Genomic DNA, 23,125 nt, shown 5'->3' on the forward strand with positions numbered 1-23,125 from the left:
CAGTCTCAGGTCTTTTGCAGACTCCATCAGGTTTTCCTCCTAGAATGGTCCTGTATTTGGCTCCATCCATCTTCCCATCAATTTTAACCATCTTTCCTGTCCCTGCTGAAGAAAAGCAGGCCCAAACCAGGTGTGTTCAGGGTGATGAGCTGTGTTGCTTTTACGCCAAACATAACGTTTTGCATTGTTGCCAAAAAGTTTGATTTTGGTTTCATCTGACCAGAGCACCTTCTTCCACATGTTTGGTGTGTCTCCCAGGTGGCTTGTGGCAAACTTTAAACGACACTTTTTATGGATAACTTTAGGAAATGGCTTTCTTCTTGCCACTCTTCCATAAAGGCCAGATTTGTGCAGTATACGACTGATTGTTGTCCTATGGACAGAGTCTCCCACCTCAGCTGTAGATCTCTGCAGTTCATCCAGAGTGATCATGGGCCTCTTGGCTGCATCTCTGATCAGTCTTCTCCTTGTATGAGCTGAAAGTTTAGAGGGACGGCCAGGTCTTTGTAGATTTGCAGTGGTCTGATACTCCTTCCATTTCAATATTATCGCTTGCACAGTGCTCCTTGGGATGTTTAAAGCTTGGGAAATCTTTTTGTATCCAAATCCGGCTTTAAACTTCTCCACAACAGTATCTCGGACCTGCCTGGTGTGTTCCTTGTTCTTCATGATGCTCTATGCGCTTTAAACGGACCTCTGAGACTATCACAGTGCAGGTGCATTTATACAGAGACTTGATTACACAAAGGTGCATTCTATTTATCATCATTAGTCATTTAGGTCAACATTGGATCATTCAGAGATCCTCACTGAACTTCTGGAGAGAGTTTGCTGCACTGAAAGTAAAGGGGCTGAATAATTTTGCACGCCCAATTTTTCCGTTTTTTATTTTTTTTAAAAGTTTGAAATATCCAATAAATTTCGTTCCACTTCATGATTGTGTCCCACTTGTTGTTGATTCTTCAAAAAAAATACAGTTTTATATCTTTATGTTTAAAGCCTGAAATGTGGCAAAGGGTTTCAAAGTTCAAGGGGGGTGAATACTTTCGCAAGGCACTGTAAATAGAAAGATTATAATTATCTTCTGAAATTTGAATAGATTAGAAAAGAATAGAATTAAAAAACAATAAAATAGAATAGAAATAATATAACCATTTTCAGGAATTCAAATTCAATCAATTTGAATTTGAATAGAATAGAAAATAATAGTGTAGAACAGAATATAAAGTAACAAAGTAGTCCTATTCTAATCAATTATTTTCTATTCTATTCAAGTTCAAAATGATTATATTAGAATTTTGGGAAATGGTTATATTCTTTCTATTCTATTGTTTTTTAATTATATTTTTTTCTATTTGTTTATTCTATTCTAATATTTTCTATTCTATTATTTTATTTTCAATTCTTTTCTATTCTATTCTATTGTTTTCTATTCAAATTTATTTCGAATTCGAAAACTATTCGAATTCAAATTTCAACCAAATTTTTGTTTGTTTAAATTTAAATGAAACAACAAACGAAATGGAAATTCGTCCGAATTTCAATTCGGGAACAAAACGAATCACACAGTCTAGTATTAGAAGCCACTAGGGTGCATAACAATCTTTCTCAACCAGGGTTCTGTAAAACTCTAGGGTTACTCCAGGGCTCAAGTCCTGCGGGAACGTGTGGGAACGGAGTTCCTGCACTTTTTTCACAGCAGGAACTCAGTTCCCTTTGCAGGACTAGAGCAGCCGAGAGCAGCCGAGCCGCCTGAGCCAATCCTTCACTAAGTGGCAATGCCCAGCTCGAGTCACTGTCAGGGGCAGGCGAACCTTAGTAATCCTTTGTTACTGGCCGCTTCCTGTATATGGATTCATCTGGTAATGTGCGGGTATTCCGTCACTTCCTCGATCCTGCAATGTCCCCTGGAAGCTTTTGTCATTGAGGTCTGCCGCGAGTTATCCCGGGATTTAGAAAAAAAAACATGCGATTTAGTAATTATGCATATGAGCGTATCGGTTTTTTTTTTGGGTGTGGGAGTGGATCTTGGGTGGGAGTTCCCACACTTTTTTCCCCAGGACTTGACCCCTGGGTTACTCCACAGGTTTCTTGAGGTTCCCCAGGCAATGAACAACTTCTGCCTCTCAGATGAGTAACCACTGACATCAGTGATCTTTTTTTAGCTATTTGTGAGTGGGGATCCTTCCTAATAAACCACAAGTGTAAGGAGCTAGTGATCATCACACTAATGTACTATGAGCTGTAGATATAGTAATTATTCATAGAAGTTCCCTGAGCCCAGAAAGTTTTTTTAAGGCTTTCACCATGTTAAAAAGATTATATGATTATGATTATAAGATTAAATATGGCCGTCGTTCCCGCGTCGAAATTTAAAATTTCACGTCGTTTGCGTAAGTCGTCCGTATATGGCGCTGGACGCCATTTGCGTTAATGTCGAAACCAATGACGTCTTTGCGACGTCATTTAGCGCAATGCACGTCAGGTAATTTTATGGACGGAGCATGCGCAGTACGTTCGGCGCGGGAACGCGCCTAATTTAAATGGTGCCCGCCCCATTTGAATTAGGCGGGCTTGCGCCGAGCGGATTTACGCTACGCCGCCGCAAGTTTACAGGTAAGTGCTTTGTGAATCAGGCACTTACGCTGTAAACTTGCGGCGGTGTATTGTAAATGGGATACGTTACGCCGCCGCAGCGTAACGTATTTGTATGTGAATCTGGCCCACTGTATTTTTACTAGTGAAAGATTAAAATGTATGAATATCACATTATTTTAGGTTTGACTAGTTACCAAAATTGGAATAATTCAGGAATTGCAGTAGCTGTTGATGGAATTATGCAGAATTTTACATTTGAAGGAGGAGGAGGGATATCTGAAAACCTGACTGATTGAAGAGCTAGCCAGTAAGATGTCTGTTACGTCCTTCTGCAGACTGATGGTGATACAATCGATGGCTCACACATAAAACTCAATAAATGTTCACACCTATCTTTCAGCTCTTTCACACGCATTCTTTCTTTCTGTTTTTCCTTTGAAAATAACTGTTTACAAGAACATAAAATTGCTACCTTGGCTAGTGTAACGGTATTTTCTTTGAGACGCACCTAGCTGTTGATTATTGTGCAAGCTTTTCTAGGATAGTCCTGGGACACAAATGGTGAGTGTAAACACACAGTAATTATGGGCTGTACACATTTGTACATGTCTGGCATAAGAATTCAGACATGTAAGAACAAGGCAGAGCTAATGTTATTTGCCTCAGGTCGTACGTTTGGGTTTTACCTAGGAGATGTCTACTGCACAAGAAAATGTGATCATCATATTACAAACTTCAATGTCTGAAACCCCTAATGTGATCTATGGCAACATAGTCCTTACCCATGGGATTAGAAATACATTTGTGCTGAGAGGTAGCTTTGGAAAGCACTGTGTCTTGTCTGTAGTTCCCTTCACTGTAGATTACATTGAATGCATTCTCACTATCCAAACAACACTATGTTCTATTGGGGGAACTTGAGATTCATCTTTCCTGACTATTTTCTTTGCTACCGATTTATGAAAGTTTCACCAAATTTGTATTTAATTCAATGAAAATGCAATTATTTTAGTAACTATAAATTGCTAAATACCTTTTCTCATCAGCAGTTAGAGCAGTCTTGTGACTTCTATCAGTGTCTGGTTAAAGCTTGTACAGGCATACCCCACTTTTAAGTACACATTGAGGATTATTTAGTAAAGCTGGAAAGCGCAAAATCAGGCTCACTTCTGCAAAGAAACCAATGAGCTTCTAACCTCAGCTTGTTCAATTAAGCCTGGTATTAAAACCTGAAAGCTTGTTGGTTTCTGTGCAGAAGTGAGCCTAATATTGCGCTTTCCAGCTTTAGAAAATAAACCCCATTGTGTACTTAAAAGTGGGGCATGCCTGTATTGTCCTATGAGGCTGCAGGACTCCCGACCCTCTGTCTGGACAGTGCTAATTGACCCTGTGCTGATCACACACCAAACTGAGCATGTGTGGCTTTCCCCCAAGGTTCTATCAGCAGATGGATTGGGGAAAGTGGAAGAAGAGTGGAGATTATGATCTATCACACCACACTAGTTTGTTATACGAGGTGCAGATTGTTTTATCCAGGAATTTTATTCATGTCTTGTTGGACTTGTGAACTTGATATTTTTCAATAAACCATTACGGTTGGCGATCTTTTCCTTTCTTTTTTGCACCATACCTGGGAGTGAGAGATAAAGTGAGTAACCAGTGGAGTGGATACCAACATTATCCTGTCTTTATCCAGAGGATGTATCCTTCATTGTTCTATTAATCCAAGCTTTACTAGGCTACTATAATGTGGCGTCTAGCCATCTAGTAAGGGCACAGCCTTTTCTTATCACAGTGACCGGTGTACTTTGGGTTTTTAGTCATATAGCATCCTTGAGACAAGACCACTTAGGATATTCACATATGATTCACTTTGGACTTTCACGTGGACTGAGACTGATCACTCTCTTTTATTTTAATTGGTCATTATTTCAAATTAGCACGACAATTTTTTTATTTTTCATTATTTAATTCGAACATCAAGTCACATCAAATTAAATAAAGAATAAATAAATACAGGAAATGCACACTAAGGACTGAAAACACAGTGGTTAGGGTAAGTTACGCCTTCCCTTCAAGAGTGCAGAAATAGGGAGCCTCCACATACAGTATTTCAACGAGCAATAAGGAGTACATCACATAATTTAAAAATAGTGATACATATAGCCGCCCTCATGGCTCTGGGGCTTAGAAATCCTCTCAGTTCTCTCCTCTTCTTCCTCTCCGCTAAGAGAAATGCTGCAAGTAAGCAATTTCAATTTTTAAGTTGGTGACATGATCTTTTAAATTACCTATCCTGTATTCCCATTCAAAGTGACTGTAACACTAGTCGGTGGCCCCAGATTATTACTTTTTCTCTGCTGGAGCAAAGAGCACAGGGAGATGGGAGTTAAGAAGACTTTAACTGGCTGTAGCTGTGGGCTCAGAGGAAGCTTACCCCTAGCAACAGAAAAGAAAATGTCTGATTATCCGCCACCTTAGCCAAAAGTAGCCCTGCTAACCAATTGGTTGTAGGTGCATTGAGCCTGGGGAGAGGGCTTGGACTGCAGCGTGTACCCAGGATGCTCTTGGTGATGGGACAGATCCACTAGGTATATAGGGAAATGAACTGAGCCATCAGAGTCCAGAAGAACACAGGATAGAGGGAACTACTGTAGGATCCCAGGGCAAAACAGACCAGGCTATTAATAGAGAGAGCTGCACACCTGGCTGTTGTAAGCTTGTACGGTACTGGTAGAGGCCGAGCTGATGACAAGGCTTCCCTACATCTCCTGTCCATTACACACTGGAGTTGGTGACAGGGTGTAGCAGGACAAGAAGTGGCACTGGTACCTGTAGCAGATCCTGGCATGGCGGTGGGTACAGATGACAGTCTGGATGCTGCTAAGATACTGCAAATGCTTTGACCGAAGCTTGTGCAGAATGGTGTCACACTGGTGGAACAGAGGAAGTTGTGGGTGCAGGAAACAAAGGCGTAATCAAGATGAGTAATGGTTAGCAACAACCAAGTAGCAGAAGCAACAAATTGGAAGATTAGAGCAGAGACAGGTCCACATGCTTCACCATGTGCATACACAGATCTTTGGGGACAGCCATGCACTTGATTTTTCTGACAGAGCTCAGCTGCTGTGCTGATAATCATGCTGCAAGGAGCTACTGTGTCAGAGAAACATAGGGTAGAGCTGCAAGAAGAGAGGACCGGGTTGCTTTATAGTCCAGTATAGCAGATACCTTCATTCAGTCTAGGGTTGCCAGAGTGGCTTGGCCAATTATGGATCAGGGGGTTTAGTACATGCCCCACACAATAAAAGGCCGCCTGCAGGTCGGCCTTGTGTAGTGTTTTGTGGAGGTTAAGAGAGAGAAGACAGAGAGAGAGAGAGTGTAATTTTTTTCTAGGTAAATAGAGCAGGCAGGCTAGTCAGTCAAAGTTACAGTGTGTAGAGGATATATATGCATCCCAGGTGTTGTATATATATTTATACACTGTATAGTATAGCTAGATCCGCTCTTCCTAATTCACTGGCAGGCAGGTGATTGTGCTAGCTGCAGTATTCTCACGTGGTGTACTGCCTGTGTCCTCTGCAGTGTGCACCTAAAGCTACATGGTGTGTACTGCCCGTGTCCTCTGCAGTTTGCACCTAAAGCTACGTGGTGTGTACTGCCTGTGTCCTCTGCAGTGTGCACCTAAAGCTATGTGGTGTGTGTACTGCCTGTGTCCTCTGCAGTTTGCACCTAAAGCTATGTGGTGTCTACACAGGCGGTACACACCACGTAGCTTTAGGTGCAAACTGCAGAGGACATGGGGCAGTACACACCACGTAGCTTTAGGTGCACACTTCAGAGGACACGGGCAGTACACACCACGTAGCCTTAGGTGCACACTGCAGAGGACACAGGCAGTACACCACATGAGCTGGGTGCAAGGACAAAGGAGAGACTGTGGGGTTTGTGTCAAATCGATGCAGCCTACGGGGGCAGGATTTGCAAGTGGGGCTAGCTGGGATCAGTAGTCCACCAACTAATACAAGCTGCTAAATTACTAGGCCGCCAGGGAGAGGTACTGCAGACCCCTGGCCTAGTAACCACACAGCAAACACAGCCAACATCTGGGATTATTCAGAGTGATCTCTTTTGTTAAGTGAAGATGATGGGACAGGAAGACTAATAGTTTACAGTGGAAGTTTTGTGCAGGAGGAGAGAAGTCCTGGGAGCAACAGTCTGCAGGAGTTGATGCAGAGAAGGAGCAATAGTCTGCATGGGTTATGCAGGGGAAGAGACTGTAAATGTTAGGGTTTATCAATTCTTCAAGGCTCAATTTATTCTACCAAATTCATTAAATATGATGCCAAGGCAATCTTTTCTATGGGCAGCCCATATTCCCTTTCCCCCAACCAAGTTATATCCCCCAATAAGCAAAAACAAAACAACACAAATGATTGTTCATTGTCTCTGAGAGTGATTATGGAAGTCTGGCAGCAGGGTGATATATTGGATTTTAGTAAGTAGTAGCAACCATCCGCTACATTTGCAACTGTAACAATGGAGTGAGCCTGGATGTTGGGGAGCTTGCTGTTTAGCTAATGCCCTGTACACACGAGCGGAATTCCGCTCAAGGCTTGCATACACACAGTCACACAAAAGTTCTCTGAACTTTCGAGCGTTAAGAACGCGGTGACGTACAACACTACGACGAGGTGAGAAAAATAAGTTCAATGCTTCCGAGCATGTGTCGAATTGTTTCCGAGCATGCATTTTTTTTCCCCGTCAGAATTCCATACAGACAAATGGATTTTTCTGATAGGAATTTTTTCCGTCGGAAAAATAGAGAACCTGCTCTCTATCTAAGTCCGTTGGAAATTCCGACAGAAAAAATCAGATGGGGCATATACACGGTTGGAATTATGCAGATGACAGTGTTCACTCAGTGCTCCCTCTTCTCATGCTCTGGTGGGTCCCTCACTCACCAGATCCAGGTACCCTACAAGGGGTAAGAGACCTTCACAGTATTAGCCCTGTGTCACTCTCTGGCAAGTCTCCACTTGTTTGGACCCCTTCAATCTGATGTATAGCTCAAAGGAGAGAGAGTGCCCACATAGTGTAATACAGTTGGTAAAAAGTTTATTTTACATAAAAAGTCAGGTACTCACATTTGACAAGTAAAAATCAGGCATATCACATTAGATATCTCACGAGTGTTTGCGTCTAGATGCTATCCCGCTCGACCGGTTTCGTCTGGTGACGTCATCTGGAGCTCCAGATGACGTTACCAGACAAAATTGGTGATAGAAATCAGTAGCCCTTTACCCCATTTACTAAGCTCTGGGAAAAATGAGTGCAACTGCACTTGCAGAGTGCACAAGCCTATCTTGCTTTAGTAAATTAACCCCACTGTATCCCTATTAGGGAGACTTCCCCTAATTTCTCCTGATGACAATGACAATGTTGTCTCCAGGACAGGAAGTAATCTTACTATTTGGGCCAAAAACAACTAGAAAACCTAAAATAAAGTTCTAGCAAATAAACAGAGTTTAGAATATTAGAAATGTATTAGAAAATCATGTGCTACTCTCTTCAGACTATTTTTTGCTAGAGATCCTGCAAGGATGCAATTATGTAAACATGGCTATTTTGTCTTGCACCTATGAATTTTATCAGTGATGGTAGGTAGTTGCAGCCGCTTGCATGTCAGGCTGGCCGACAGGCAGCTAAAAAGCCCTAGTCATATCAAATGACGAATTTCCATATATAATATCATATCATTGGGTGTGTAGACTGATTCTTGGTGCTTATGAGTGTGGAGGGGTGTGGATGTGGGTGATGCCATGACAAGAAGGGAAGGTGTTTTTACCAGGGACGTGAGGGTGAGCAAGACAACCTATAACATTTGTAGCACTTGAGGATTTGTAAATGCTGACATGCAACCTGGGGAGGGGCTTATGGATGTTTCCATGGTAACATGGGCAGGAGGTGATGCTGGGAGAGGGTCCTTTGTCGATATATGGCAACCTAGGGAGGTGTTGCCATGACAAGCTGAGTGAAAGGGGTTTGTGGCTAGAGTTGAGCAGACACTTAGATGTTCGGGTTCGGGTCCAAACCCAAACTTTAAAAAAAAAGTTTGGGTTCGGGAACCCGAACCCGAACTCCGAACCCCATTGTAGTCCACCAACTAATACAAGCTGCTAAATTACTAGGCCGCCAGGGAGAGGTACTGCAGACCCCTGGCCTAGTAACCACACAGCAAACACAGCCAACATCTGGGATTATTCAGAGTGATCTCTTTTGTTAAGTGAAGATGATGGGACAGGAAGACTAATAGTTTACAGTGGAAGTTTTGTGCAGGAGGAGAGAAGTCCTGGGAGCAACAGTCTGCAGGAGTTGATGCAGAGAAGGAGCAATAGTCTGCATGGGTTATGCAGGGGAAGAGACTGTAAATGTTAGGGTTTATCAATTCTTCAAGGCTCAATTTATTCTACCAAATTCATTAAATATGATGGCAAAGCAATCTTTTCTATGGGCAGCCCATATTCCCTTTCCCCCAACCAAGTTATATCCCCCAATAAGCAAAATAAGCAAAAACAAAACAACACAAATGATTGTTCATTGTCTCTGAGAGTGATTATGGAATATATAATATCATATCATTGGGTGTGTAGACTGATTGGTGCTTATGAGTGTGGAGGGGTGTGGATGTGGGTGATTCCATGACAAGAAGGGAAGGTGTTTTTACCAGGGACGTGAGGGTGAGCAAGACAACCTATAACATTTGTAGCACTTGAGGATTTGTAAATGCTGACATGCAACCTGGGGAGGGGCTTATGGATGTTTCCATGGTAACATGGGCAGGAGGTGATGCTGGGAGAGGGTCCTTTGTGGATATATGGCAACCTAGGGAGGTGTTGCCATGACAAGCTGAGTGAAAAGGGTTTGTGGCTAGAGTTGAGCGGACACCTAGATGTTCGGGTTCGGGTCCAAACCCGAACTTTAAAAAAAAAGTTTGGGTTCGGGAACCCGAACTCCGAACCCCATTGTAGTCAATGGGACACGGACTTTTAGAAAAAAAAATGTGCGGAGGTCCCCGCAAATTCAATAACCAGACCCTTTAGGTCTGGTATGGATATTAAGGGGAACCCCGCGGTCAATTTTAAAAAAAAATTACGTGCGGTTCCCCCTAAATATTCATAACCAGACCCGTTATCCGAGCACATTGACCTGGCCGGCCGCAGAAAAGAGGGGGGGACAGAGTGCGCCCCCCTCTCCTGAACCGCACCAGGCCACATGCCCTCTTGTAAAAAAAACACACACACACACCGTAGAATAAAGTCCTTTATTAATAAAAAAAAAAAGAAAAAAACTCCAGCGGTGATAATCCACTCGTTCACGGCTTCCTGCTCCAACGTTGTCCTGATCCAGCGACGGGTGTGGGTGATCTCCAGCGATGAGAAGATCCAGCGACGGGTGATCTCCGGTCCAGCGATGAGAAGATCCATCCATCCAGAGCGCAGCATCGCCGACCTCCTCTCACCGCTGGACACAGCCCAGCGAATGATGCGCTGAAGCTGTGACATTACTTATATAGAGGAGGCAGGGCCACCCGTCACGTGACCCCACACCCTCTGACGTACCCTCTGCTACATCACTGGGAAAGCCCAGGAAGAGGGAAGACGGGGCTTACCCAGTGACGTAGCAGAGGGTACGTCAGAGGGTGCGGGGTCACATGACGGGTGGCCCTGCCTCCTCTATATAAGTAATGTCACAGCTTCAGCCGTTCATTCACTGGGCTGTGTCCAGCGGTGAGAGGAGGTCGGCGATGCTGCGCTCTGGATGGATGGATCTTCTCATCGCTGGACTGGAGATCACCCGTCGCTGGATCTTCTCATCGCTGGAGATCACCCGTCGCTCGATCCACTCATCGCTGGAGATCACCCACCCGCACCCATCGCTGGATCAGGACAACGTTGGAGCAGGAAGCCGGGAACGAGTGGATTTTCACCGCTGGAGTTTTTTTCCTTTTTTTTTTATTAATAAAGGACTTTATTCTACGGTGTGTGTGTTTTTTATTTTACAAGACTTTACACTTCCTTCGTGAAATGATAGGGGTACAGTGAACCCCATTACCATTTCACACAGGGGGGGGTCAGGATCTGGGGGTCCCCTTTGTTAAAGGGGTCTTCCAGATTCTGATAAGCCTCCCGCCCGCATACCCCCACAACCACCGGGCAAGGGTTGTGGGGATGAGACCCTTGTCCCCATCAACATGGGGACATCCTCCCCATGTTGAGGGCATGTGGCCTGGTGCGATTCAGGAGAGGGGGGGGCGCACTCTGTCCCCCCCTCTTTTCTGCGGCCGGCCAGGTCAACGTGCTTGGATAACGGGTCTGGTTATGGATATTTAGGGGGAACTGCACGTCATTTTTTTTTTAAATTGACGGCGGGGTTCCCTTTAATATCCATACCAGACCTGAAGGGTCTGGTTATGGATATTTAGGGGAAACCGCACGTCATTTTTTTTTAAATTGACAGCGGGGTTCCCCTTAATATCCATACCAGACCTAAAGGGTCTGGTTATTGAATTTGCGGGGACTCCGATCCCGAACCTTTTCCAATTATTCGGGTTCGGGTCCGGGTTCGGGAAAAACCCAAAGTCCGTACCGAACCCAAACTTTACAGTTCGGGTTCGCTCAACTCTATTTGTGGCTGCTTAAAGCGCAACCTGGCCACAAATCTTTAAACTTTATACTTCTTCCGGATTAGTGGTTCTAAGTACTGAATCCAGAGGATCAGCATGATAGCCAGGAAACTACCATTTCAGAAAACGCAGTCTCTACAATTCCCTTATCTCCATTCAGTTGAATGTCTCTGGAGGTAGCATTGACACTTTTTAAGTACTTCTTCCTTTCTTTTATTTGTGTACTTATTAAGTATCGTTGTACTTCTAGCAAGGGTGTTGTTGGGTTGGTGAGAGAGACTAATAAGTCATCTGTACAGAGGCCTGTTTTATGTTATGTAATACCAATGAGTATGTCTGTTATCTTATGGTTTGTTCTGATTGCCTTTGTTAATGGTTCCATAACCAGATTAAAGATCAGATGAGAATCTCTGTCTAGTGCCCTTTGATATTTGGAAAGATGTGTGTGAAACTCAAACTTAAAGTAATTCTCAAGGCAGAAGGATTTTTACCTTAATGTATTCTATGCATTAAGGTAAAAAACCTTCTGTGTGCAGCTCCCCCTCAGCCCCCCTTATACTTACCTGAGCCCTAACTCAATCCAGTGATGTGCATGAGAGCATAAGCTCTCCTGAGTCTCTCTCTCTTCATTGGCTCACTCACAGCCAGTGAGCCAATGAGGAGAGAGTGGGGGGGTGAACCACTCTCTGTGTGTGAATGAACAATATCCATTCACAGAGGACGAGGCTCGAACGTCAGCCTGCTCGAATGCCCCCATAACAAGAGGCTTGCTATTGGGGGCACTCAGTGTGGGGGAGGATCCAAAAAGAAGAAGATCACGGCTGCTCTGTTAAAAATCATTGCACCGAGTAGATAAGTATAACGTGCTGATTATTAATTTTTAAAGTACAACCTTTATAATCACTTTAACCACTTGCTGACCAGCCACTGTCATTATATGTTCCTGCGAATCGCTGTAGCCATACGGCAGCTCCTGTAAGAGCTCCTGTAAGAGCCTTCTGGTCCCCTGCATGGCAGGGGACCAGAAGCATGTGACCGGCCGTGGACACGAGAGCCAGAATGGGGATTTGCGTGTGTAAACACACAAATCCCTGTTCTGACAGGGGAGGAGAGACAGATTGTCTGTTCCTACTAAGTAGGAACAGCGATACGTCTCCTCCTCTAGTCAGTCCCATCACCTCACAGTTAGAAACACACTTAACCACTTGATCACCCCTAGTGTTTACCCCTTCCCTGCCAGTGACATTTACACAGTAATCAGTGAATTTTTATAGCACTGATTGCTGTATAAATCTCAATGGTCCCAAAAAGTATCAATAGTGTACAATCTGTCTGGCAAAATATCATAGATTGCCACCATTACTAGTAAAAAATGTATAAATAATAACAATGCCATAAAAATGGCATAACTCCATTCCCTATTTTGTAGACGCTATAACTTTTGCGCAAACCAATCAGTATGCACTTATTGTGATTTTTTTTTTTTACCAAAAATATGTAGAAGAATATACAGTATGTTGGCCTAAACTGATGGATATTTTTTTTTTATATTTATTATAGCAGAAAGTAAAAACCGCAGTGGTGATCAAATACAGTGGAACCCCAGATTACGAGCATAATCTGTTCCAGGAGAATGCTCATAATCCAAAGTACTCGCATATCAAAGGGAGTTTCCCCATTGAGTTTCAATGACATGCAATACCGCATGTGGCCAGGGGTGGGGGGGGCCAGAGAGCCTCGGGAACACACGGAAAGGCCCAAGGACAGCTCGGCTAACCTTGGAAAGGCTTGAGAACTGAGTCTTTCCAAGTCTTTCCGAATGGCTCTGAACGGCGCCAATTGGCTCTGATAGAAGCCCTGGTGCCCCCCCCTCCACCTCATGCCAAACACAGTACTGCACACCGCTGTGGCTTTAATCCTGCCAGTTTTGCGAGACAACACTTGCGAACCAAGTTAGGATTTTTTTAAATACAGTGCTCGAATTGTGAAACGCTCGTTAATCGTGTTACTCGCAATGCAGGTTCCACTGTACCACCAAAAGAAAGCTCTATTTGTGGGGGAAAAAGGATGTCAATTTTGTTTGGGTACAGCGTAGCACATCAGCACAATTGTCAGTTAACGTGATGCAGTGCCTTATCGCAAAAGATGGCGTGGTCATTAAGGGGGCAAATCCTTCCGGTGCTTAAGTGCTCAGTTGAATGCATTCTCTGCATCCATTAAGAGATAGCATCTGTTGTTTTTTTGGCCCATTTTACCAGACCTATATGTTTTCTCGTTTCACCAGTTGCCTGATAACCTTTAGGCTGCTTTCACATTGCACTTTACCGCTGTTTAAGCGGTGCTTTTTTTTTTTTTTCCTTTAAGTGTATTTTGTGCGTGTACTCGAGAGAGGAGCCGGACTGCAGGAGTTGGGAGTAGGCTGGCCTCCCCCAGAGGCAATCTGCCACCTTTCTCCATGCCCCGGGTGGCAATGGAGGTTGTGTGAGGGGGTCCTCCCACACAGCCCGCCCTACCTGCTCCGCTTTGAAGCCCAACGGGGCAGAGGGACTCCCTATAAGGGAGTAATAGGATCCTGCCCGCTCAACCAGCCCTGTTAGTCCTTCGCCTCTATTTTTAGAGACCGCGTGGTCAAAGTGCGTGCATGTTAACCCAATTTCGAGTGCGTGTAAGTGTGGTGGTTTTTGTGGGAGGGGGGTGGGCGTACTAAGCGCAGGCTTACCTCGCATAGCACACCCACTGGGAGCCGGGCTGAGACCACCAAACTCAATTCACATGTAGCCGAGACCGGGATCCGAACCCCTAGCTGCAGAGATGAATGGCTTGTCAGCGCAGTGCCAATCGCGTTGAGCCACCGCAGCTCCCCTCCCCGGTGCTTTTGAGCCCCTTTTTGGCCACTAGTGGGATGCTTTTAACCCCAAAGAAGGGGTTAAAATTGCCTGTGTTGCAGCGCTTCAATATCGCTTCAAAATCAATTTTAAAGCGCCTTGGAAGCAGTGTGTGAATGGGGTCTTAACCACTTAAGGACGGCAGAATGGCACGGCTGGGCAATATCACGTACCTGTACGTGTCTCTTTAAGGCCAAGCCGCGGGCTCGCTAGCACGCCGCCGGCCGATTCCGAAGCTTCGTGACTGCGTCCGTGGGACCGGCTGACCCGATCGCCGCCGGTTTCCCGCGATCGGTCATTGATGGCGGTCTCAGCGAGCCGCTGAGATGGCCGCTCCCTGCCCGTCCACGGCACAGCACTCCAATGAGCGCAGAGAAGTAGAGCAGAAATGATGCTGAGTGACAGTCAGCATCACTCTGAAGGAGTGAGAACCGAGCCATCGGCGGTACTCGGTGGCTCGGTTCTTAGTGCAGAGACGCTGGGGGACAGAGGCAGCATCAGTCTGATGCTGCATCCAGCGAGGTAAGTATAACTAGCAAAAAAATAAATAAACGATACTTCTCTTTTAATAGTGCTAACTTGATCTGTTTTAACTAACTAAAGAAGTCTAACTAGACATTTCACTAAGAGCCTAGCATATATTTTTGCATCTGTGTTTAATAATGATATAGAGCGATAGTTTGTAGGGATAGTGGGTGATTTTTCTGGTTTGGAAATTGTTTTTACAAGGCCCTCTAAGGACTGGAATTCTCATTTTAATTATGAAAAATGCTCAAAACCGAGCACAGTAAGTAGAAAGCTATGTAAATGCTGCATTTTGTCTTCCAATATTTTTTAAAGTTATCTGAATAGGAAGACCCAAGATACCAAATTCCACAAGGAATATACTTTGCATATAACTGTAAAATATTCAGTGTTCTTAAAAGAAACCCAGCCTTGTTTTTTTCCCCTATCTCACTTGGCATAATAATAACATTGGCTATTTGTTTTCTGTTTATTTTGCTGTCTCTATTATACGTGTATTTTATAGTCTCACTTATCTCTTGGACATTGTAAGCTATTAAAGTTTCCCCATGAAGCAGTGCAATTCTTAGTGTTTATTTTGTAGTATGTGTTATTTGTTCGGAACACCGCGTTCCTCCCGTTTAGTGATTATGCGTCTGTGAGTGGGTGGTCTGCTTCTGGTCATTTCCTTCTAACCACCTGTCTTAAATTGTATCTGAGATCTATCACACGAGAATAAATGAATGTGGAAAGTGGATCCAGGCAAATCGTTATTCCTGAACATCAAGCCTGCATCTTTCTCTAGGGTTAGAGTCAGGTCAGTATAAACAAATGGTAAATCCAGATATTAAGTCTGCTATGGCCACTCCTTAAATTTTACTCTGAAATGTAAAAATACAGCAAACCATAAAGGTGAGACCCCAAACAACCCTACCCAGAAACAAAACACAAGAGCAATGAAATGGCCCCCTCTATGATTCCCAAGAGAGGCTTTGATGTTATTGCTGTAGTACTGCATTGTGGTATGAAGCAGAAAAACAGGAGGGACAGTTAGCAGATCCCAATATAACGGCTCCGAGGTTCTCTGTAGATTGCTTTCTTTTCATAACCCGGTGTCAGTGTGACAGTTCTCTCACAACTATGTCCAACTGGGAGACTAGCTACAGGGGCTGAGGGTGGAGGTAAAAACAATATACTGTATAGGGAACACATTCATTTAAATATACATTTATATACTTCTGCTTATAGCAGCAAATTAACACATTTACCAAGTTAAAGGAGCCCTGTAATTTTTTTTAAGTGGTCACTATTCACTGAAAAATCAGCATGTTTCAAAGCATCTCTATAAATAGGGACAATTATAAGATATCGTATTAGCAACAGTCTGTAGATGCTTACTCAGCTTGAGTGTTACCTTGTTGTAGCCACTGTGTTTGCTAGAACAGTTTAAAAAGGAGTGGAAGATATGTCAAAAGTTATGAGTATATCTTTTATTTCATGCTCCATTAATCTTCGTATGTGCGTAAGTGTCAGACTGAGTCTATTCCAATTAAGTAGGGTTAGTCTTTGTGTTTTACAGCAGTATATACATTATATGGCTACCGTACTGAATGTAGATAAATTGTATGTATAAGTATACATATATATATATATATATATATATATATATATATATATATATATATATATATATATATATATATATATATATATATATATATATATATATACACACACACACACACACACACACACACACACACACACACACACCATATTCACACTCACCAGCCACTTTATTAGGTACACATCACTAGTACAGGTTGGGCCCCCTTCAGAAATGCCTTAATTTTTCATGGCATAGTTTTAGCAAGGCGTTGGAAACATTCCTTTGAGATTTTGGTCCATATTGATATGATAGCATCACACAGTTGCTGCAGGATTGTCGGCTGCTCATTCATGATGTGAATCTCTTATTCCACCACATCTCAAAGGTGCTCTATTGGATCTGGTTATTATGGAGGCCATTGGAGTACAGTGAACTCATTATCATGTTCAAGAAACTAGTGGTGAGATGATTTGAGCTTTGTGACATGGTGTATTATCCTGCCGGAAGTTGCCATCAGAAGATGGGTACACTGTAGTCATAAAGAGATGGACATGGTCAGGAACAATACTCAAGTAGGCCATGGAATTTAAACAATGTTTAATTGGTGCTAAGGGGCCCAAAGTGTGCCAAGTAAATATTCCCCACACCATTACACCACCACCACCAGCCTGAACCGTTGAAACAAACAGGGCCGGCCTTTGGGGTGTGCGAGCCGTGCGGCTGCACAGGGTGCCATGGGCAACAGGGGGCACCGAGCAGCACACACAGCTCACAGAATGTGAGTCACATCAGGGCCGATCCTAGATAGGGTGCAGTTCACCCAGGCGCCACAGAGGTGGGGGCGCTCAAGCGCCAGAGTGCTCCCCTCCCTCCTCCTCCCCCTTGTTGGTGTCTCTCTCGCAGCTCACAGCCGCCGCGCTGTTTCCCAGGTCCGTCCTGGTACACCCCCCCCCCCGCAAGCCGGGGGGCTGCCTGCCTGTAACACTCCCCCATCTAATGCTGTTCCTCAGGGATCTCCAATGTCTCCGGAGGCAGCGTGAGTTGGTGGGCGTAGCTGGGGGTGTGGCTGCTTTCTCTCCACTCCTCCCACAGACTCCTTCACTCTGGCTGATCTCACAGCTGAAGGAGAAAGAAACGAGGACACAGCAGCATCTCCAGGCATGCTGTAAGTTAGTTACTGCACTGCTGCACATGTCCCTACATAGAGTCCTGACCTGGCACCATACCACCCCAGCCTGCCCTATGCCACCTCAGCCTGTCCTATGCCACCTCAGCCTGCCCTATGCCACTGCAACTTGCCCTATGCCACTCCAGTGTGCCCTATAGCACCCCATTCTGCCCTATAGCACCACAAACTGCCCTCTACCACCTCAGCCTGCCCTCTTCCACCTCAGCCTGCCCTCAACCACCCCAGCCTGCCCTATACCACCACAAACTGCCCTATACCACCCCAGCCTGCCCTCTACCACCACAACCTGCCCTATACCACCCCAGCCTGCCCTATGCCACCCAGTCTGCCCTATACCACCCCAGCCTGCCCAATGCCACCACAACCTGCCCTATACCACCCCAGCCTGCCCTATGCCACCACAACCTGCTCTATACCACCCCAACCTGCCCTATGCCACCGCAACTTGCCCTATGCCACCGCAAATTGGCCTATGCTACCTCAGCTTGCCCTATGCTACCACAACCTGCCCTATATCACCCCAACCTGCCCTATGCCACCGCAACTTTCCCTATACCACCCCAGCCTGCCCTATACCACCAAAACCTGCCCTATACCACCTCAGCCTGCCCTATACCACCTCAGCCTGTCCCATACCACCCCAGCCTGCCCTATACCAACCCAGCCTGCCCTATACCACCGCAACCTGCTCTATACCACCCTAGCCTGCCCTATACCACCCCAACCTGCCTATGCCACTGCAACCTGCTCTATACCACCCCAACCTGCCCTATGCCACCGCAACCTGCCCTATGCTACCACAACCTGCCTTATGCCACCACACCCTGCTCTATACCACCCCATCCTGCCCTATGCCACCTCAGCCTGCCCTATATCACCCCAACCTGCCTTATATTACCCCAACCTGCCCTATATCGCCCCAGCCGTCCCAATACCACCCTATACTTTAATTTACAGGGGCCATTTGGGGGGGGCGCCACAGGATTATCTCGCACAGGGCGCCTGAACACCTAAGGCCGGCTCTGGTTACAAAGCACGATGGATCCATGTTTTCATGTTGTTTAGGCCAAATTCTGACCCTACCATCTGAATGTCGCATCTGAAATCGAAACACATCAGACCAGGCAACATTTTTCCAATCTTCTATTGTCCAATTTTTTTATATTTAACTAGAGATTATTACTTACAACAAAACACAGGTATACTGATTTATCCTAATTGTGACTGTTCTTTAAGAAGATTACTTTCAAACCTAAGAATTATCCAGTGACATTTGTGTCTCAAATCTTTTGATGTTCGATCATCCATTTTTCCACTTAGCGTTACACACACATGCGCACACAAAAGCCCCCACCTCCATGTGACATACTGTAAAATATACTGTATGTATTCAGAAAGCTATAATACCAACATCTCCCCTCATTATTATGCCTCCCTTCCAGCCATAAATGGACATAAGAAATGATGGTCCCATAATACTTTATGGCAGGCTTATTAACAGCCGTGGGATGCAGGTAAGCATATATCTGGGGTGTGGAATGGTGGCTTAATTTAGCTAAGTGGAGCTAGGCAGGAAATATAAGTCCCTTTGGCCCCTTTTTACACGTGGCGGATGACAGGGCTGTCCCCACACACTGTGCAGGGACCGCCCTGTCTTTTCTCCACTCTCCCCTATGGGGGGATCGGATGAACTCGTACCGCCTGTCCCTGTTCACCCGATCCGATCCGCCACACGGATGGAAAAGTAGGTTTTTCCTCCGTCACACTTTGGCAGATCGGAGCGGGTCGGATATCAGCGGGCATGTCACCGCTGACATCCGCGGCTCCATAGAGGAGCACGGAGCGCCCATTCAGGTCCGCAAAAAAAAACTGTCAGGCGGACCTGAACAGGCCGCCCGTGTGAAAGAGCCCTTAGTCTACTCTCATCTCAGATAAAGGCTGGGGCACACAGATGACGTGAGAGGTGACCATCAGAGTGGGCTGGTGTATTGGAGAGCTGCATGCAAGCAGGCACAGCATACATGAAGTTGTATGTAAGAACACTTTGCAGGGGGTGTGGCTTTCAGCATTTCCACTGTAGCTTGTCAATCAGCACCTGACCACACCTAGTGCTACCCACTGCTTTCTGGATTGGCAGCACTGCCTCTGTTGCTGAGACCCTACCACTGTGAGCTGCAGTGCCTGGGAGGGGGAGTGTGTGAGGCAGGGATGCTCTGCATTGAAGAAATATGCTTGCTGAGCCGATAGGCCAGCACTACACTCTACTGTTTGATCGCCACACTTGCTGAAATTCCCTAAATGAATCTCAGGTTTTTAAATGCTCCTGTCCTTATTTTGAATCTGCAAATTAGTCTTTAGATAAGTAACATAACCATTTTACACTTATGAATACTTTTTTCTTATGTTCACATAAACGTTACTATTATCCTGTCACCTATGCATAGACAATGTGAGCTCTTGCTGAGTTTATAAGTGAATAAAAACAGTTACCTCATTATAAAGCAGATGTTACCAGCAGAATACAGTCAGAATTGAAACATAAATGGAATGTCAAGGCTTTTTTTCTTTCTGATGTTTTGGTTTCAAGGTGAAAACATTGATGCTACATTTTTGGAAAAATAAGAAAAATACACTTGACAGCTCTAAAAGTTCAAAGTACCCTTTAAACATATGCACATTCCAATTTCAAATAAATGAAGATACATTTTTTTTCATAATTTACTGTCAATGACATTGTAAGGCAGCAAAAAGAAACACAGTGGCGCTGCTTCATAAAAGATAGAGTAACTAGAGCAAAAGTAGAGAAGTTGCCTATAACAGCCAATCAGCTTCTTCTTTCAAACTTCACATGGAAACTGATTTCTATGTAAAGACTCATATGTGAATAATTGTTACCATTTTGTATTACTGAATATGGCTATTAAATGGAAGCTACTCTGCTCATAAAGACGTTGTGTATGCTAAAGAGATCAGATTTTAAAAATTAAATCTGTTGACACCTTACTTACCTCTCCCACTTCTATAAGGGCTGGAGTAAAGCAGGGGTGGGAATAATAGTGGCATGTGAAGCACACTAGACCAAATGTTGGGTGTGGCCAAACAGTGGGAGGAGCTTAAAGTTGTATGCTTTATTAATATCTGAGATTACCTTTGCTCTGGATCAAGAGTGCAGGCCCAGGTCACCGTCACAAGCAAGGGCAAGATGGCCAATAATCCACATCCCTACCTCCCACAACAAAGTCTGCATAAGCCTGAGAAGGGAGGGGCTGGGAATATTAGGTAATATTGTCATGTGACATCATCAATAACCCCAGACACAGCCGGGAACAGACCCCAACAACCATGCCACGTTCAAAGTCACCTAAATCCCCTTTCTTCCTCATTCTGATACTCAGTTTGAACTTCAGCAAGTCATCTTTACCCTGTCTAGATGCCTAAATGCATTGAGTTGCTGCCATGTGATTGTGTTACCAAACAATTAAACAGATGTGCCTAATAAAGTTGGCGGTGAGTGTATGTATACACAGTATCACACAAAAGTAAGTACATCCCTCACATTTTTGTAAATATTTTATTATATCTTTTCATGTGACAACACTGAAGAAATTACACTTTGCTACAATGTAAAGTAGTGAGTGTACAGATTGTATAACAGTTTAAATTTGCTGTCCCCTCAAAATAACTCAACACACCCCCATTAATGTCTAAACCGCTGGCAACAAAAGTGATTACACCCCTAAGTGAAAATGTCCAAATTGGACCCAATTAGCCATTTTCCCTCCCCAGTGTCATGTGACTCATTAGTGTTACAAGGTTTCAGTTGTGAATGGGGAGCAGGAGTTTTAAATTTGGTGTTATTGCTCTCACCCACTCATACCGGTCATTGGAAGTTCAACATGGCACCTCATGGCAAAAAATAAATAAAATTGTTGCTCTACATAAAGATGACCTAGGCTATAAGAAGATTGCCAAGGCCCTAAAACTGAGCTGCAGCATGGTGGTCAAGACCATACAGAGGTTTAACAGGACAGGTTCCACTCAGAACAGGCCTCACCGGGATAAACCAAAGAAGTTGAGTGCACGTGCCCAGCGTCATATCCAGAGGTTGTCTTTGGGAAATAAACATACGAGTGCTGCCAGCATTGCTGCAGAGGTTGAAGGGGTGGTGGGGGGGCAGCCTGTCAGTGCTCAGACTATATGCCGCACACTGCATCAAATTGGTCTGCATGGCTGTCATCTCAGAAAGAAGCCTCTTCTAAAGATGATGCAAAAGAAAGCCAACAGCTTGCTGAAGACAAGCAGGCTAAAGACATGGATTACTGGAAACTGTCCTGTGGTCTGATGAGACCAAGATAAACTTATTTAGTTCAGATGGTGTCAGTCATGTGTGGTGGCAACCAGGTGAGAAGTACAGAGACAAGTGTGTCTTGCCTACAGTCAAGCATGGTGGTGGGAGTGTCATAGACTGGGGCTGCAATGGAGCTACAGTTCATTGAGGGAACCATGAATGCCAACATGTACTGTGACATACTGAAGCAGAGCATGATCTCCTCCCTTCGGAGACTGGGCCACAGCAGGGCCGGATTAACAATGGGGCTGATGGAGCTGCAGCTTCAGGCCCCTTTCTCAAGATAGGCCCATTTGCCCAAAAAAAAAAAAATTTTTTTTTTTTTTTTTTTAAGAATTTTTTTTTTTTTAAGATCGAATTTGGGGGGTTGTAGCTCGATGACCAGAGGTCACAGAAACCCCACATTTGGGGGTAGGCATGGGAAGACGTACCCCACAACTGGTTAAAATATGGGACGGCTATCATTTATGGTTCCGGAGATACGGGCCTGCTTGCACAGCCTGTCAGAAGCTACATTCAGAGCGGCCAATATAAATACAAGCTGACACACTACAGCAGACTGATAGGATCACAGTGCTTATAATAATTATTTGTATATTACTCATGGTAATTAACCCCTTGCCACCCAGGCCAATTCTGACACTTCTCTACTACATGTAAAAATCATCATTTGTTTTTTGCTAGAAAATGACTCTATGGTGGTCTTTGCACTTTTTATGTTGCAGGGTACAGAGTTGCACGATTCTGGCTAAAATGAGAATTGCAATTTTTTTGCTTAGAAGATAGATCACGATTCTCTCACGATTGTTGCGGCGTAACATCATCTTTCACATTAAAAAAAAAAAATGGGCTAACTTCACTGTTTTGTTTTTATGGTTTTTATTATTCATTGAAGTGGGAAAATGCAGTGTGACATAAAATATTGCAGCAATAGTTATTGTATTCCCTAGAGTCTCTGCTAAAATATATATAATGTTTGCAGTTCCAAGTAATTTTCTAGCAAATAATATTGCTTTTTAACTTAAGAAACAAGTGTTGGACTTTAAGTGGATAAATTTAGTTACAATGTTAGTTAGTTACAATGTTTCATTTTGTTTACAAACTTCGCAGACTGCCCAGATTTGTTCTTTACACACAGAAGTTTATCCCTTTGATCTAAGAAGGAAGTGTCAGTTACAATGTTTCCTGTTAAAAACTTGTCAGACTCCCCAGATATTTTCTTTTAATAGCTGAAAGTCTTTCCACTTATATGAAAGAATCGTCAAACTCTGCATTGGAGATCGTCAGGGGGGTTGAATCGAGATCA

Source organism: Rana temporaria, chromosome 4 (assembly GCF_905171775.1).
Source record: "Rana temporaria chromosome 4, aRanTem1.1, whole genome shotgun sequence".
NCBI lineage: Eukaryota > Metazoa > Chordata > Amphibia > Anura > Ranidae > Rana > Rana temporaria.